The sequence below is a fragment of the Mauremys reevesii genome, linkage group 8 (genome assembly GCF_016161935.1).
Source record: "Mauremys reevesii isolate NIE-2019 linkage group 8, ASM1616193v1, whole genome shotgun sequence".
Lineage (NCBI taxonomy): Eukaryota > Metazoa > Chordata > Testudines > Geoemydidae > Mauremys > Mauremys reevesii.
Window position 1 is genome coordinate 22,332,605 of NC_052630.1, and position 16,739 is coordinate 22,349,343.

General features: G+C 41.0%; 1 long non-coding RNA gene across 2 annotated transcripts in view; it reads right to left on the reverse strand.

Moving 5' to 3' along the window:
* The window catches only part of LOC120370614, a 174,201-nt gene that overhangs the window by 77,330 nt on the left and 80,132 nt on the right, over positions 1–16,739 (reverse strand). Inside the window, exons 5-7 of one of the 2 annotated variants that reach the window (XR_005583834.1) lie at positions 12,039–12,111; positions 10,435–10,566; positions 5,543–5,643 (exon numbers count right to left, since the gene is read on the reverse strand). This is a non-coding gene — a long non-coding RNA (uncharacterized LOC120370614). The remainder of the gene's footprint in view (positions 1–5,542; positions 5,644–10,434; positions 10,567–12,038; positions 12,112–16,739) is intronic. The other variant, XR_005583836.1, reaches the window with a different exon arrangement.

Here is a 16,739-nt window from a genome sequence, read left to right on the forward strand (position 1 = left end):
TTTACAGTTTACCTACACTTTATTTTTTATTCATTGTAACATCCATGATGTGCTAGGCAATGTCCAGACTTTCAAGAAAGGACAGTCCATGGCTTCAATTGCTCACAGTCCCAGGTCTCTGAAACAGGTAGAGGTGAGGGAAGGTGAGCAATAAATAAATCACTACCTTAGTTCAAAATATGCCTGCCTTATATTTTTAATACAATGAAAAGTGTGTTTTAATATTGATTTTCATGCATTAGGATTATTGTTTTTGTCTAGGGTTGCAGTATGGGTAACATCCATATATTATGAGGGTATATTTTCCATACTACCCTGTTCCCACACTATGATAGCACAAGGGGACTGTATATCATGACTGAGAAACCACAGCTGAAAAATATGAACATGTGAGAAACATCCAGGGGACATTTTATAACATTTTAACGAATAGCAGTTTCATATATTCTAATAGCCATTGCTAAATCCAGCCTAGCGTGAGATAGTGCTGATAGTTAAGAAAAAAAAGAGTCCATTTACTTTTAGCCAAAGTTTGGAATCTTAAGCATTCTCCTTGCAATATGATATTGTTTTTATTTATTTATCTATTTATTTTGAAGAGTTCGGCGCTACTAGTCTGGGATTTCAGTTGTGCTCATGGATTTATGTACACGGTTCTCATGAACCTGGAAACATTCTGCAAAATAGGTTAACTGAAGTGTTCTAGCTCAGTGGAGGCAGAGTAAGCAATAAGTGTCCATGACATTCATTGATGGATGAACCTGTAGGCTCTTGAAATCAGTAACTTTTCCTCAGCAAGCCTGCAATACGCATGCTATTTCAGCAGAGTGTGAAGGGCCCAATCCAATTCTTAATGAAGCCAGTAGGCATTAAACCAGCCCCAAGTCCTGAAGCTATTACCCAAGTGAGTAGCCCGGCTGAAAAGAATGAGTAAGCTCTTGATAAAAAGTGAGTAAGAAACATGAGACTGAATCCTTAGAAACCTAAATTTGAAAGCCAAGAAAGATTGTATAGTAGTTTGAATTCGTATAGCATCTGGACCATAGAAATTGCCATACTGGGTCAATCCAGTTTGCCATCTAGACAGTAACAATTGTCTCCAGAAGAACTTAGTAGGAGATAACTTTAGAAACATTTCTTCCTAACACCTGGCAGAGGTAGGCTTATGCCCTGAAGCATGCAGATTTATATCCTTCCAAATCTTTATTTTATTTCTTTTCAGTATTTACTATGATTATAATGCCCTTAAACATTAACTGAAGTCACCTTGGTGCTGCTCTTACACATTTAAAGAGAAAAGTGAAAGAAGTGCCCCTGTTTCCAGTGGGAGGCTTCTGCTGCTCACCCCTTCCTGTTTAAAATGTGAAAAAATACATTGCTTTATTGCTGTCACTCCCGGCCCCATTACTTTGGCTGCCAATGGGTGTCATCACTGCTACTATGATGCTTTCACAACCCTAAGACTAGCTCATATACCCCAACACAGATGGATATGATTGCACCCACTATAAAGGGCAGCTAAACTGAGGCGCAGAGGGGTGCAATGCCTTCCCCCAAGGCCATAAATCAGTTTCATGGTCAGGACTATAACTTTAATCCTAGTCCTGACTCCCTGTCCCCTGTGCTAATTAATAGGCTACATTTCCTCAAGTTATACATCCTATATACAAATAATTATGTTAAATGGAAAGTATTTACATTGCAAATCAAGTATTCAAAAGTAAGAAAATGACATTTACTGTTGCCCAAGCAACCTCAATTCTATCCCTTTGTGCATCCACCCTGAGCACTGAATGAGGCAGGGGTCCTATGGAAAAGATAGAATGTTCTTGTGCCCCATGTGGTGTGCCTCAATGAGTGGGTGAGTTACTGGGACCATGAGCTTGTCCCATTTGGGGTATTATGGGAGGAGCTCAGCCCATCTCTCCCTTGTCTCTCCCTCTCCCAGGAGCTGAGGGAGGTCCTGCCCACCATGATGCCCCCTTAGGGGGGGAATGTGACTCTCAGGCCATACGCTGGGTCCACAGGGTCTGGCTGGGATGAGGGAACAGGTCTTTCCTCCAGATGCGTCAGAAGCTCCCAGGCATTCCTAGTATAATGTGTTCTGCTGTGCTAGTGGTGGCATGGACAACACATTAGAATGTTCATATGTTTGGTTATTTTGTCATGCTGACAACGTTATCCTGGGGAAGGCAAGTGAGGGAAAGGAAAATGGCAATTTAACAGTTTACAACTCTGCTAAACTCAAATGGAATTTTATGGGACAAAGAAAAGTTGCTTCTCTAGCCCAAGGCTTTTCTCCCTGCTGAAAAAACATCACAAGAATCTGTTATAATGGAAGGTATTAGGCAACAGAAATATAGGGGTCACTATCAGTTCCCCCCTATAGTGACAAAGAAATTCTTTTTTTGAGTTGCTCCACAAAGCACTTGTAGAATACTGTAGAGAGATAAAAACTGAAGCCCACATCAGCTGCAGCTCTTCCTCACTTCTAGTACAGCACCCACCTACAGCCTTGACTCTTCTCAATGGCATGTGACTCTCCAACTCTTGGAAGCACTTTCACTTTTTCCGGCTACCGTCTTGGCATCAGCACAGTATTCAGGATGTTGTCATCATTTATCATTCTTAAATGATCAGCAGTGGATAGCAGCCTTTATTCCTCACAGTTGGCTAAAATTCCACACTCAGCCCTCACTCATCACATAAGAGTTTAAACTGCATTGCTATCCTTCTAGTCTTACACCATGGTTCTAAGAATTAGGTCCCTATTTTAGGCAAAGAGTTCTCAGTAAAACTCTTTAAGCTTCTCTGCCCATAAATTCTCTGACAGTTATAGTCTGTGCAATCATAGCTCAGTGTCTCCGTCATACAACCTTCATGCGAAAACTCTACTGGAAAGTCATCACAATAACAAATAATAATCCGATCCACAAATACAACTGTATAACATCTGAGCAGAAATATGCATCAAAGGCAAAAGTCTATTGAAGCATTATTGCCCAGTTCAAGAATTGCATCAAAATAAAAATTAAATGTATAACGTTGCTAGACTCCAAGAATCGTGGTCTTAATAAAGATGCCAGATTTATGCGCTTATCAAGCTGTAACCACCCTATTTTGTCTTGTGACTATATGGGTGTTAACAGACCACTTCACCTTGAATGGTCCCTTAGAATATGTGCTAACTATTTATGCTAAACTATCTGTTCCATCTTGCATTTAGCTGTGACACTGAGTACCTTTCCCAAACCTGAAGAAGAGCTCTGTGTAGCTCGAAAGGTTGTCTCTCTCATCAACAGACGATGGTCCAATAAAAGATATTACCTCACCCACCTTGGCTCTCTAATATCCTGGGACCGACACAGCTACAACAACACTACATATATCAAAAATCTACAAGCTGAACCTGATTCGCTAATGTGTTACACCATCATGCACTCTACTGAAGTCAGTGGGCAGGAAATCAGCAAAGTTATGCCAGTACAAAACTGATGTAACTCAGTGGTGAAATGAGGCCGTCTGGAGAATCTCAGCACCAGCGAAGTAATAAACCTGAACTAATCTTTTTAAACAGTAGTTGTAGAGCCCTGCACAGATACAAAATTTGTATCCGCATCCGATTCCTGATCTGCAAAAATGATCTGTGGGTATAAGCGGATATCCACGGATTTGCAGGACTCTAAATATTTGAAGTGTTTAGAAAAAGGTGGAGAGAGATGGCTATTTATAGGCCCCAGGGACAGATGATTAAATAATGCCAAATGATGTGATTCTGATTATTTAAAGCATTAGCCCAAAGAATTCAATGTGGTTAATGCTGTTGATCTCAAATGGGTTCTGTAACATCACAGAAGATTCTTAACATACCACTTGTATGGAATTACCTGCAAAATGTGTGCACATCCTTTAGCTGGCAGAGTCAGGTACTTGTGATTCTTTTCATCTTCATTTCCTAGCTAAAAGATTCTAGCACCAGTTTAAATTTCAATAGCTTTTCATACTTCCCTTTATTTCTTGGAACTACACGTTTCAAGGCTTGCTTTAATCATAATAAATGGGACTAAATATGTATGGTTAAATCCAGGCTTGGTGTAAACAGAGCCAATTCTCTTGATTTGGATCAACAATATACCACTAACACCAGGTCTGAGCATGGCCCTAATTGTTATGTCAACTAAATGATACATACATAGCTTGATTCTGCACTCTATCCAACAAGAGCATTTAAGGACATGCTTAAACTGTAGGCACATAAATATTCCCATTAATTACAGTGGTACTGCTCACTTGCTGAATGTTAAGTATAGAATATCAGAGTTGGAAGGGACCTCAAGAGATCTAGTCTAATTCTCTACTCAAAGCAGGACCAATCCCCAGACAGATTTTTGCCCCAAACAGCCCCCTCAAGGATTGAACTCACAACCTTAGGTTTAGCAGGCTAATGCTCAAACCACTGAGCTATCCCTTTGCTGGGCTGAGGAGAGAGTGCTCAGCATCTTGCAGGATCAAGCCCTGAATGAGTGAAGACACTTTTCTATCAGAATATGAACTGGTATAGTTAAGGTTCAGAGCAGCCTTCAACCAATATCAAACTGATATATATAGGATGGGATGCAACGGAAATTTTGGTGGAGACCTCTCTGGTGGACTGCTGCTCTCCTCCAAGAGGGCAGAATCCTGAGGGAATGGCATCCCACTCGTATCTTTCTGAAGACAGAAGAACAGTGATGTGGTGGGGAGAATGCTGGAGACCTACTGTTTTGCCTGAGAAGTGGTATGCACACCAATAGGATTTAAGTGCATGCATAAGTGCTCAGCTGAACTGAGATATAAACGAGTCAGAAAAGCCCATGAAGGGAAGCCAGTTGCAGCCAGGTAAAGGGACCTCTAGGAATTCTTTGAAACCAAAGGCCATTCTTCTGTTTTTTACTTCTATTTGTGCTTCAGTGTAAGATATGATTTGTCCATCCCTGTAGAACGTTCTGGAGGGTTTCCCCACCTAATATGATCATGAATGTGTTCCTTCTTCCAGAGCTTGGAGTGGTGGAGGGATGGGTTATTCTTCCCCTGAGGTCTGGTCTACACTACAAATCTATATCAGTATAACTACATCACTCAGGGGTATGAATAATCCACACTCATGAGTGACGTAGTTATGCCAACCTAAACTCCCACGTAGACAGCGCTATGTAGGGGGGTGGGGGAGCTTCTCCCTCCGACAAAGCTACCACCTCCTGGAAAGGTAAATTAACTACACCGACAGGAGACCTCTCTCCTACCAGCTTAGAGCATCTCCACTAAAGCGTTACAGCAGCACAGCTGTGCCAATGCCGTGTTTTAAGTGTAGATGTGCCCTGAGTCCTAAGGTGACATTGGCTTCTTTTTATGGCACCACTTCTAGAGTGCCCTGTTTCCTCCCTTCCTGAAACCTTAACAGGCAGGGACTCTGCACAATTGCACAAGGACATCCTCTTCCTCATGAGCTCACAGAGCAACCTTCACCCACCACTTTAAACCCTGGTGCCTCCAATGCTCTTACCTTGAAGATGTCAGGCCGTTTCTGCTGGGCCTGGGTGGCTGATTGCATGGACATATCACACACTTCTGTGCCTGCTGTCAAACATGCTGCTTCTGCTGCTGCTGGCAGAGGAAGTGGAATGTTTATAAGTGAGCAGCAGCCAAATTGTGGTTTTAGTGCACATGCAGATTATCAGTACTATACCCCGGACTATCCTTTGCTTTAAATTTCAAACCACATTCCAATCAAGTAGGGAAAAAATATACAATTTAGACTTCTAATTGGATTATGCTGGCACCACTGATCTGCTCCCATTCTGGACTTAATAGGGGCCATGCAAGTGTCATTGTTTTAAATTTCCACCTTGGATCTGGTACTAAAGAGTATTCCATGTTGCACATCTCTTTACTCTTTGCCCCAGATGAGCACTTTCCAGGTTTATGTAACTGGAAGGGCCATTTGGCTTTAAGTCTTGTATTTCAGACTAATTTGCTCCTAAGAAGGTAGCCTGTTATCTACATGGAAGAGTAGAGAAAGGGCATGGGAAGCACTTCTCCTGACATACAGAGCTAGCCTTGCCATGAGACACATGTGCCACTTTCACAGGACCCTGCATTTGGAGGGAAGTCGCTTTGTCAGCTACCCTGTCCCCTCACCACCACATGTGCACACACACCCTGAAAGATTAACTCTGGGAGTCAAACCCTTCTCTCCATGGCTGAAATACTCCCAGCTTGTCCCCTTCTAGTTGATTAAACCACTGACTCCCAACTCTGGTCAGAACCACTCACTGTTAATTTGTCTCTTCCTCTCTCTGGCATGCCCCCAAAGACATTCAGCAGTAACCTGCCCAGCTGCCAAACCTTCCCCCTTCAGATGTGTTGTGCAGGTTACAGAAATCTGAGGGCCTACACATCTTATTTCCCACAAAGCGCTTGGAATTAGCATTCTTAATACATTTTCAATACGTATTTCAGCCCCACTAGCTGGGCTCTTGAACACACTTCTCATCTTTCAGCTGATATCACCCAGCAGCTACGTGACTCAGTTAACCAGAATCATCTTATGGGAAGCCACCAGCTGGACTCAGGGAGCATGCTCCGTGAAATCCTCCTAACATCAAAAGGCCACGGATTGTCATGCAAAGCAAAAAGCATGTTGTATCTCTATCCTTTGGATCAATAAAAACAAAGCTGATAGTTTTGGAGCTACCCAACAGAACATCAGTTCTACATCTGCCAAGCCAAACAGGACAACAGTGCATCTACAGATTTCAGGGCATGCTATTCATTACTGAAACCTCTATATACAGGAGAGAGCTAGCATAACACTTACTGAAAATAAAATAGGATATGAAATGCAGCGTTGCATCTTATCTTTAACATTAATTATACTTGCCATACAAGTTCTTTCTTTTGATTATCTCTAAGTATTTTCCTAATATTCATTCATCTTATAAGGCAAAAAATTAATAAATGGGTAAACTGAGAAACAGACATACCAAAAGTCACATGCCAGAACAAAAAGCAAGGAATAAAGTAGCAGAGAGCACTTGGTGCCAACTGGCAGAGGATGTAAGAAGTGCATAGGGATTTACCATGCGCTCCAGGTCTGACGTCTGCATAATAGCATGCCAAAGTGTGGCATGTGAGGTCTTTACCAACAGCCAATAAAAGACAATGGATTGTTCAAGTATAACATGGGGTACAGAGAGAGACCCTAAATCCTTCACTGAGGAGACAAGTTGAGATCATCCCTTGTTTCTAAATAAAGGGATCACATCCAACCTGGCTAGAAAATGCTGCATGAACTTTAGGTTGCTGAACTTCATTAGAGAAGACAGTATTTTGTTAATTAAAACTCGTCTCTAGAAGGTAGGTTATGATTTTATTTTACATGTAATTATTTGTTTCCAATACTTTGACTTGCTACTTTTTGAATCTCCATACTTGAAGTTATCTTTGACTTGTTTTCATTATAAACATATATAAGGCCTGGTCTACACTACAGAGTTATGTCAGTGCAAGGAAGTGTCTACTTCGACTTACGGAAGTGTCTACACTAAAATTTTGCTCCCACTGATGTAACTGCCCCACTATCCCAACTTAATAACTCTGCCTCCATGAGAGGAGTAGAGTCTATGTCGATGTAGTTAGGTTGACGCAGAGTCAGTGTAGACACTATGTTGCTTACATTGACTGTTATTGGCTTTCAGAAGCCGTCCCACAATGCCCCACGCTGACTACAATCGATATAAGTGCCCCCGGTGAGGATGTGCACCGCTGACACAAAAACCAAACCTAGACACGCCCAAGTGATGTATTTACTGAGGTGGCTGTATGCCAACGTAAGGTAGGTTGACTTAATTTTGTAATGCAGACATGCTCTAAGCGCTGTGTTTTAAACTGAGCTGTGTTCTAAGATGTAACTGGTAAGCTGACGTACACTGGAACAGTGACTTTGTAAATACTGTGACGGTCCAGTGGACGAGAGGCTGGGCACTCCAGGGTGGCACTTGGCAGGTTTGGGGTGGGAGTGTGCCTATCACTAACTTGTAGAGAGAGCAGGATGGGTATGGGGAGCAAGAGCACTTGTGTTGCCAGTGGCTGGTGGAGTCAGGGAGCTGACCCCTGGCAGGCATAGGCAAAGGGTCCTTACATTAAGGGCAGGTGGTAGCAAAATAAGGATAAGGAAATATTGTCCCCGTTTTACTGATGGGGATCTTTGGTGCACAGAGATTAATGACCACGTTTTCAGAAGTGCCCTCTAGTTTAGTGTACCTCATTTTCTGAGTGCCCAGCTTGAGCACCTTACGGTTTGAGAAGTGTTCAGCTACTGTGGTGATGGAAACCTTATAAAAAGCTGACTATTTTGTGCCTGGAACGTGTCTATTTTGGAGTGTGGGCTTCAAAGGGGGTATTATGTTCTTTAACTTGCCTACAACATTTCTGTAGAATTGTATACTAATAGGAATGAAACCAGATACCTTTAATTATGGGAATATTGTCCAAGTTAACCAATTATTGACACAAGTGAGAATAAAGAACAGAGGAATGGAACAGATTCCACCAATATCAATAATGCCAGTGATAAGTAAATGTTATTGGCATTTTAGGATTTATTAAAAGACACTGCAACTCATGACTATTGATTTACTGGAGTTAGCATCATGCTGCTTAATCTAAAAAGATCCTGTGTTTCCAGGGAAGGATAGCAAGCAAAAACTTTAATTTGTAGCAGTAGCATTATTCCACTAAAAGCATTTTAATATAATTACTACACTAGGGCATTTCCAATGTTTGGATTGAGAAAATGTGTTACCAGCAACAAATGAAATTTATGACAATGTTATTTTGATGAAAATATTCTGTTCAATGAGCCAACTTCATATGGATAGCGGTAAAGAATATGACTTTCAATAGGAGGGCAATGTGCAAGAATGCTTCGCTACAGGAAACAAAATTTTCATTTTCATATACACAAGTATATTCATTAGATCCATTTGTCCATGCAATTATTTTTCAGCTAAAATATCATAATGATCAAAGATGAACAAGAAAGTTTGTCTCCTTTCAAAGCAAAGGATTCATTTGATTTGTAAAAAAGTGTCTGCGTTTAAAAAGGCCATTTAAATCAGCTTAATTATTACTTCACAGAAAAATTAAATGACTCCTGTACCAGATTCTGAATAGCTAATGGCTCTGCAATGAAACATTTGATTTGACCCCTTCAGTTCTTTTAAGCATTTGGTCCTATTAAATTCTATTTTACCTACAGGAACAATATTTCACCAGGCAAGTGGGGGGAAGAAGAGGTTGTGATGCTTTACTCCATAATGCTTTATAAAAATATGCTTATGAGTGTAAATATGACATAACTGGAATATGTTTTATGCTAGATATGCCATGTAACATATATTTGCAAAGGTTATGATCTACTGAATATATTCATCCTATTTGTATGCATGTATCATTTTTATATCTGAAATTATGAGCGTTGGCTCTATGCTTATATTTAAAGTGTTTGCTGTAGGGAACACATAAGAAAGGTTTGGCCAACATTGTGAAGGGATTACTCAAGTAATTGAGAGTACTTAACTAACAATGGACTTTGGGAGACACCAATCCATAGCTGAGCTTTCCTGGGAACGTTCAAACTAACATGTAAACAATTATGTTGACCTGCAAAAAGCTGAATCACTCATGGACCTAGACTAGGAAGGAGTCCAGTCTGTGAAAGAAGCTTATTGGAACATCTCTGGGGGTGAGATTTCATCTGTAATCAGTTTCTTAATGTATTAGGCTTAGACTTGTGTTTTGTTTTATTTTGCTTGGTAACTTACTTTTTTCTGTCTGTTATTACTTGGAACCACTTAAATCCTACTTTTTATGCTTAATAAAATCACTTTTTGCTTATTAATTAACCCAGAGTAAGTAATTAATACCTGGGGGAGCAAACAGCTGTGCATATCTCTCTATCAGTGTTATAGAGGGCAGACAATTTATGAGTTTACCCTGTATAAGATTTATACAGAGTAAAACAGATACATTTGGGATTTGGATCCCACTGGGAGCTGGGCGTCTGGGTGCATTTTCTAAGCTGTTTTCAGTTAAGCCTGCAGCTTTGGGGAACATGATTCAGACCTGGGTCTGTCTTTGCAGCAGGCTAGCATGTCTGGCTCAATGAGGCAGGGTTCTGAAGTCCCAAGCTGGTGGGGAAAAGGGGTAGTCTCAAACTGTCAGGTGACAGTCCAAGGGGTCTTTGTGACCAAACCCACCACAGAGGTGTTATTACTAAGTGAGTAGGGAACTTAGAAAAGATAGGTGCAAGGTACATACAGAGTGGAACATCTATGAAGCAGGCTTTCAGAAGTCCATGAAAAGTTTTGAAAATGAAGAACTATCAGCATTTACCTTTGTTAAGCCTGTGGACTATCTAGCTCTGAATGTATCTGAAGTACAGTTGTTGCAATTGCCACCACAGCCCTTTCTTCTCTTGGCTGTGCACGCTTTCATTAATTACTATATAAGCCTGAAGTATTGGATCTGTAATTGGACAAGAAAGGGTGTGGTCAACATGTCAGCATTCCAATACATATCATTCCAGACCTACACTATGGCCTTGCCTACACATAACTTGCACTGGTTTAATTTAAACTGATTTAGTTAAACCAGTGCAAACCCCTATGGGTAAGTCTACCCTGCAAGTAGGCATTCACATCTGTTTAACCCTCCCCCTTTTTGGGGTCCCAGAGCTTGGGCTCCGGCCTGAGCCCAAACATCTGTACAGCAATTAAACAGCCCTTAGCCCGAGCTAGCTGACAAGGACCAGAAACTGGTGTCTAATTGCCACATAGACATACCCTATGTGTAACAGACGTATTGGAGCATGAGCTTTCGTGGATGAATACCCACTTCGTCGGATACCCTATGTGGACATTCTTGCTTCAGTATAAGTGTCTTTCTATGGTTTCATTAAACCTGTTCCTAACTGACATAGGCTAAAATGAAATACACGTTTCACACAGCTCTTTGCACCAGTTTATCTAAATCAGTTTAAATTAAAAAGATTTTTGTTAAACTTGTGCAGCTCTGCATTTAGACAAGTCCTAAGAATGGTAAGGACTACATTTTATGAGTCTTCACAACCCAGAGACTGATTAATAATCAGGCCTTGGAATAGATCATCCAAAATACAGCCTTGAGTCTCAAAGCAAAAATGAAAGTTTATATTGCTATGGAATTAATCTCTGCCATTTCTAAGAATGCCAGGGATTTAATCTATCTACTGTCATTTTAGGACAAATCCTCAGCTGATGTAAATCAGTCTAGCTGAAGATCTGGTCCTTCCCATCAAAAGATGTTTAGGATAACATCTGCAACTTTTTATCTAAAGTTGCACTCACTCACCAGAAAAGGCTGAACAGTAAACTGCAAACTCCAGCATTGGCCTCTGCAGTTTAGTTTCAATCTATTTCTCTGGGAAGAAATGCCATCAAGATTAGTTTCCTAAGGTCGCATTTCTTTTGTTTTCACCAAAGAAACATGACAGATAAAATAATCGGCAAATAAAAAATGTTTCTGCAAGTCATGTCTGCTATGCTGAATTTTGGCTCATTTCAGCCTCGTGCAGTTCTGTTTCTGACATTAAAAATGTATTAACATTCACAAAAATTTATGACTTTAATAAAAGCTTTGTTTGTTAATGCTTGTAAAGCACTTTGAGAGCCTTGAATGAAAAAAGTTATATAAGTGCAAAGGAAAAGGAGTAGCAAAGTTATAATGCTGAAAATGATATCACAGGGTACTGTATTTATTCCCTTCCAAATATCTCCAAATCAAATTTTGTCAGTGTGAAAATTACAAAAAAAAAGTTTTCTTTTATGTTCACTGTAAACGTAACCTAGATCCAAAACTTAAGCTGTGTTTCTGCTTCCCACATCACTGTCAGTACCAATGAACTGATGCGTCCTTGAATATTTTGCTGTCCTTCATAACTTGCTGAGTTAGATGAATACCTTTGCCTCCTGTATGGCCTGTCTTGGTATTGCAGGAACTGATGAATGCAACACAGTTATAATACTGGAGAATCTGTGAAGTGGAAGTGTAGGTATTAGATCTTATTAATATACCATCAGTTTTGAAGCAGAAATCCCTCTTGAACCAATGTGAATTTCTGCTTACAATTGATAACATGATCTGTCCCATTGTGAGCACTTTAAAACTGTTAGTGCTGACAATTTAGTTGATGCACGAAGCAGAATAGGATCCAGCTCATTCTCCCACTGCAGTATTAGCTAAGTGATGCCAAATAGTGTCAAAAGTTATCCACTGCTTTATCATGAAAGTAAAATATAGCTGAATGAGAAGGCACCATTTTTATTTTGCAATGATTCTGACTATAGCTGGGCAAATTCTACAAATATTCTTTTCAGGTTTTCCCTAGACAGAACTCTTTATGTTAAATGTTGGTTTCTATGCAAGCTCTCTCGTAGTAGGCTACTGGTAACCTGAACCCTCAATCTCCTTTTCATATAAAAATATCAGGTAAATTTGGGGATGCCTCAAAGATCCATATAACTGTCCCCCAACATCCTTTGGCCAACCCTATGCATGATGGTGTAATCACAGTGTACAAGTGTTGGTTATATTTTGGGGGATGGACTTGAAAAAAAATGTTTTCCACCTTTTCTCCATTCACCCTCTGTTTTTCTTCTCTTTTCACCTTTACCTGCCCATCTTTTTCCTCCTGTCTTTTTCTTTGATTCACCATTAACCTTCTCCACTGTTCTGTCAGTCTGTTATGCCTCCACTCCATTATCCCTTTTCTCTGTTTCTCTGATCTTTGTTTCTCATCTCCCCTTTCTCTTCATTTCCTCTTCATTATCTTCCCTTCCCTTGTCTTCCTCCTATGCCTTTGTCTCTACTGATCCGCAATCCTCACATTTTCCTTTTCTTCTTTCACCTTTTACCTATGGACCCCCATCAAGTAAGCAGGCTGCATGGTAGTTTGCAATTATGGTAACCTGGGTTTATTACGATATTTTCCATAGTCATATACATAGCTCTCGGGTTTTTTATTATACTTTTGTTCTAGATACTGTATATATTAGTTCCTCTGGTTGTGTTGTCAACATTCCATGTACTTGTGGTGCACTAAAGAATGTAAGTGAAACGAACAATATTTTGGCTTCAGTAACTATAAATACCTTGACTAAAAAAATTCTAACAAGTTTCATGTTCCATTCCAAAAATGGAGAAGCCAAGAAAAGTTTTATGAAGTGAACTTTCAGTGCACATATCCACTTACTCTTTTTCATATTCTAAATCATTATGGGTAACATTTTCAAAGATGCCTAAATGACTTAGGTGCCTACATCCCATTTTTAATGGGAAATGGGTTCCTAACCTAATTGGGCACTTTTGTGCAGAACAAATGACTTCCCAGCTCAAGACACCCTCAGAGGACAGGCACTCCCACTGCCACCTTTTTCTCCTCCTCTCTCCCCTACCTCTTCCTTCCTCCTGCTCCACTGACCCTTCATTCTGAACCCCACATTCATTATCACCACCCCTCCACTACTCATTGTCTTTCAATTTCCTTCCTCAAGCCACATGCCTTGCTCTCTTTTTCACTGTGTGTGTGAGAGAAAAAGAGTGGAGGATAAATGGAAGGAAGGTAGGAAGGATGGATAGCAGGGGTAGGGGAAGTCCTCCTTCCCACCTACTCCAACTTCTGGCAGCAAGAGTGGCCCAGAAAAAAGAGGAGTTTCTGAGGCCTCCTCTCACCCAGGCTGGTGGCATTAGAAGTAGCCTGGGAAAAGGAAGCCTTGCTGCATTTCTTTCCCAGCCAGCATCTCTGGAATTAACTGCTCCTTCCTCCTCACCCATCCCTAGCTGGTGGCACCAGCACAGCTCGGAGACAGGAGAGTTCTGGAATGCCCATCATTAGGCTAGAATGAACTTGGCCCCCAAATCCACATTCCGAAAATTGTTAGCTGTGCAATTGCCTGTTTATTTCTTTTGCTTTACATGAACTTGTGGGATGCGGAGCCAGAGCTATAAATCAAATATGGAAAGGAAACAGAAAAGTATAGCACAGAGCAAATGATGCTTAAATAAACCCAGCCAGACTTCTGCATCTGTACACTCTCCACCCCCACAGAAGACTCCAAGGCAGATAACAGGAGGGGGCTATTCTGTCTTCCGCTATGTTCATAGGGACTATGGCAACCATGGCCCAAATTAGACCAGACCGCCAAGCTGTCCTAACCTGTACTAGGTGCCAAATGGGCCTCCGAGAGCCCCATGATCAGGGAGGATCAAGCTGCCTCCCCCGTGTCTCTCTTCTCATAGGTTATGTCTACACTGCACACTAAGCCAGACTCTGATTCAGGTTTAGGCCCAAGCCCCGCACCTGTCCACGCACAAGTCAGTGCGACTCAGGTCAGTGAACACCAAGAACCCAGGCCCTAGACTCATAGACTTTAAGGTCAGAAGGGACCATTATGATCATCTAGTCTGACCTCTTGCACAATGCAGGCCATACAATCTCACCCATCCATTTCTATAATAAACCCCTAACCTATTTCTGAGTTACTGAAGTCCTCAAAGTGTGGTTTGAAGACCTCAAGCTGCAGAGAATCCTCCAGCGAGTGACCCGTGCCCCATGCTGCAGAGGAAGGCAAAAAACTTCCAGGGCCTCTGCCAATCTGCCCTGGAGGAAAATGCCTTCCCAACCCCAAATATGGCGATCAGTTAAACCCTGAGCATGTGGGCAAGACTCACCAGCCAGCACCCAGGAAAGAATTCTCTGTAGTAACTCAGATCCCATCCCATCTAACATCCCATCCCAGACCACTGGGCATACTTACCTGCTGATAATTTGGCAACTGATCTTTGATTAATTGCCAAAATTAGGCTATCTCATCATACCATCCCCTCCATAAACTTATCAAGCTTAGTCTTAAAGCCAGATATGTCTTTTGCCCCCACTACTCCCCTTGGAAGGCTGTTCCAGAACTTCACTCCTCTAATGGTTAGAAACCTTCGTCTAATTTCAAGTCCAAACTTCCTAGTGTCCAGTTTATATCCATTTGTTCTTGTGTCCACATTGGTACTAATCTTAAATAATTCCTCTCCCTCCCTAATATTAATCCCTCTGATATATTTATAAAGAGCCATCATATCCCCCCTCAACCTTCTTTTGGTTAGGCTAAACAAGCCAAGCTCTTTGAGTCTCCTTTCATAAGACAGGTTTTCCATTCCTCGGATCATCTTAGTAGCCCATCTCTGAAGCTGTTCCAGTTTGAATTCATTCTTCTTAAACATTGGAGACCAGAACTGCACACAGTATTCCAGATGAGGTCTCACCAGTGCCTTGTACAATGGTACTAACACCTCCTAATCTTTGCTGGAAATACCTCGCCTGATGCATCCTAAAACTGCATTAGCTTTTTTAATGGCCATATCACATTGGCGGCTCATAGTCATCCTGTGATCAACCAATACTCTGAGGTCCTTCTCCTCCTCTGTTACTTCCAACTGATGTGACCCCAATTTATAACTAAAATTCTTGTTAATAATCCCTAAATGCATGACCTTGCACTTTTCACTATTAAATTTCATCCCATTACTATTACTCCAGTTTACAAAGTCATCCAGATCTTCCTGTATGATATCCCGGTCCTTCTCTGTGTTAACAATACCTCCCAGCTTTGTGTCATCCGCAAACTTTATTAGCACATTCCCGCTTTTTGTGCCAAGGTCAGTAATAAAAAGGTTAAATAAGATTGGCCCCCAAACTGATCCCTGAGGAACTCCACTAGAAACCTCCTTCCAGCCTGACAGTTCACCTTTCAGTACGACCCTTTGTAGTCTCCCCTTTAACCAGTTCCTTATCCACCTTTCAATTTTCATATTGATCCCCATCTTTTCCAATTTAACTAATAATTCCCCATGTGGAACCGTGTCAAATGCCTTACTGAAATCGAGGTAAATTAGATCCACTGTGTTTCCTTTGTCTAGAAAATCTGTTACCTTCTCAAAGAAGGAGATCAGGTTGGTTTGGCATGATCTACCTTTTGTAAAACCATGTTGTATTTTGTCCCAATTACCATTGACCTCAATGTCCTTAACTACTTTCTCCTTCAAAAAATTTTCCAAGACCTTACATACTACAGATGTCAAACTAACAGGCCTATAGTTACTCGGATTACCTTTTTTCCCTTTCTTAAAAATAGGAACTATGTTAGCAATTCTCCAGTTGTATGGTACAACCCCTGCTAGGAGTGTGCATGTGTGTGTTTCAGAGCCTGAGTCCTGCTGTGACAAGCCCTGTCATTTTGCGGTGTGGATGCAGGTCAAGCTGCAGACCCAAGTTAGAAGGTTTGTGAAGTGCAGTGTGGATGCATTAGCACAACTGTGAGAATCGGGTCCAGCAATTGTACACCCAGTCTTACAGTGCAATGTGGATGCTAGAGCATGGGCTTGGAAACACTGAGTCCACAAGCCTGGGTCCCACAGTGCAGGGCACATCTTAATTTTGTTTTGATCTTAGAATTAGACAAAATGTCTTGAGATAACTAAAAGTCTTGCAGTGAATAGATTTAATAATTCAGGTCATGAATGACTCCCATTAGCTTATATTTAATTCTAAAGTAAACAGAAACAATACTAAGGTTCACCTATTTAAAAGTCCAAAATATAGCAAATCGTCA